This window comes from Schistocerca serialis, unplaced genomic scaffold, assembly GCF_023864345.2.
Source record: "Schistocerca serialis cubense isolate TAMUIC-IGC-003099 unplaced genomic scaffold, iqSchSeri2.2 HiC_scaffold_1045, whole genome shotgun sequence".
Taxonomy (NCBI): domain Eukaryota; kingdom Metazoa; phylum Arthropoda; class Insecta; order Orthoptera; family Acrididae; genus Schistocerca; species Schistocerca serialis.
In genome coordinates this window covers 40001-42500 of record NW_026047234.1, presented here as the reverse complement: position 1 = coordinate 42500, position 2500 = coordinate 40001, and the positions used below count along the sequence as shown (strand labels likewise).

Genomic DNA, 2500 nt, shown 5'->3' with positions numbered 1-2500 from the left:
ATTAAGGATCTTGAGGAGAACCTCCCGGGGAAGGCGACGCAGTTGTGTCGGCGTGAGGCCGTCAGGACCTGCAGCAGAATTGCGAGGCGGGAGAGCAGCGGTGGCTTCTTCTGCAGAAATGGGAGCCCAGAGGTCACGGAAGGGCACCCTCTTCGAGAATGGCAGCAGCTCATCGGACAGACCCTCCCCACGCGGAGGTCGAGACCTGACACGTGGTGGAGAGAAGAGGTCTGTCCAAAACTCAATCAGCCCTGGGATGGATGGTGGCTGATGCAAGAGTGTGCCATCAAGAAGTCCGTTGATACAGCGTGCTCCGTTCTTCTTGAAAGCACGCTGAACCACCGCATACTCCCATCTCCTGCGTGCACGCTTCCGCTCTGGGGGCTGTTGGGTCCGCACACTCGCAGCTTGGTGGATGGCTGGCTCCCTGCTGCCTACTTCGTCAAGAGCAGACAGCAACATAGCCTGGATTGTTTCACGGCTAATGGTGGGACCCAGAGCCACGAGATCATCAAGCGAGCGGAATCGGCGGTCTGATTGGGGGAGTTCTGCTATAAATGACCAGATGGCTAGGTCAACATCTTCCCCACAAGGTGGAGACTGTGGCAAAGAATGACTGACTGCAGGCTCGCTAGGAGGACCCCGAAGGCCGCGATCCATGCCAGCAAGCTCGGTGACAAACTTCGCCACCATGTCTTTGTAGGGCTGCGCTCTACGCTGACATTTAATTGACTCCAGCGTACGCTCGGGGAAGGCCTTTGCAAGCTCCTGGTTTAAAAATCTGCAACCCTGGGTGGCAAGAGTCGCTTCTGCATGGGCCAGACGCAGGAGCTCTTCCTGGGACCACCTGGCCTTCTTCCTCTCGGTCTTGATCTCAGCATTAGCAGCAGTCGGATGGGCGCGACGCCGATGGACACCAAGTCCGGTCTTGGTGGAGAAGGACCGCATACAGTCAGGGCAGATGGCGGGGAGCAGCGCTCGACCCGCACCGGTTGGCTGGTTGGCTGGCTCATCAGCTGGCACAGGCGCTCCAGCGGGAGGCCTGGTACCACGTTCGCTTCTATTAGTTGCACCAGCTGTAACAAAGGCAGGGGGGGAGGTAACCCCCAAGCCCGAAAAGCACCCTGCTCTGTCGGTCGGGATACTGGAAAGGTACACCTACGTGAAACCTTTCACAGCACCCTCACGACTCCCGCCACTTGAAGGCCAGAGCTAGGATTTCCCACCGAGAGGCTAATTGAACCATCATCCACCCGACATCACAAGGATGCTGAGGGGTGAATCGAGAGGGTCCATATATTACGCATCAGGTGGGCTTTGGGAGTCAAGAGAGTCATAGTTACTCCCGCCGTTTACCCGCGCTTGCTTGAATTTCTTCACGTTGACATTCAGAGCACTGGGCAGAAATCACATTGCGTCAACACCCGCTAGGGCCATCGCAATGCTTTGTTTTAATTAGACAGTCGGATTCCCCCAGTCCGTGCCAGTTCTGAGTTGATCGTTGAATGGCGGCCGAAGAGAATCCGCGCACCCGCGCGCCCCCGGAGGAGCACGCTAAGGCGGACGCGGCCTCGCAGCAAGGAAGATCCGTGGGAGGCCAAGGCACGGGACCGAGCTCGGATCCTGCACGCAGGTTGAAGCACCGGGGCGCGAACGCCGCGCAGGCGCGCGCATCCTGCACCGCCGGCCAGCACGAGGCCGACCAACGGCGAGAGCAGACCACGCCCGCGCTAAACGCCCGCACTTACCGGCACCCCTACGGCACTCACCTCGCCCAGGCCCGGCACGTTAGCGCTGACCCACTTCCCGACCAAGCCCGACACGCCCCGATCCTCAGAGCCAATCCTTATCCCGAAGTTACGGATCCAATTTGCCGACTTCCCTTACCTACATTATTCTATCGACTAGAGGCTCTTCACCTTGGAGACCTGCTGCGGATATGGGTACGAACCGGCGCGACACCTCCACGTGGCCCTCTCCCGGATTTTCAAGGTCCGAGGGGAAGATCGGGACACCGCCGCAACTGCGGTGCTCTTCGCGTTCCAAACCCTATCTCCCTGCTAGAGGATTCCAGGGAACTCGAACGCTCATGCAGAAAAGAAAACTCTTCCCCGATCTCCCGACGGCGTCTCCGGGTCCTTTTGGGTTACCCCGACGAGCATCTCTAAAAGAGGGGCCCGACTTGTATCGGTTCCGCTGCCGGGTTCCGGAATAGGAACCGGATTCCCTTTCGCCCAACGGGGGCCAGCACAAAGTGCATCATGCTATGACGGCCCCCATCAACATCGGATTTCTCCTAGGGCTTAGGATCGACTGACTCGTGTGCAACGGCTGTTCACACGAAACCCTTCTCCGCGTCAGCCCTCCAGGGCCTCGCTGGAGTATTTGCTACTACCACCAAGATCTGCACCGACGGCGGCTCCAGGCAGGCTCACGCCCAGACCCTTCTGCGCCCACCGCCGCGACCCTCCTACTCGTCAGGGCTTCGCGGCCGGCCGCA

At 59.5% G+C, this 2500-nt stretch overlaps 1 pseudogene; it reads right to left on the bottom strand.

Annotated features, from left to right (window-relative positions):
• Window positions 1-2500, bottom strand: part of LOC126430386 (large subunit ribosomal RNA) — a 7758-nt pseudogene that overhangs the window by 3551 nt on the left and 1707 nt on the right.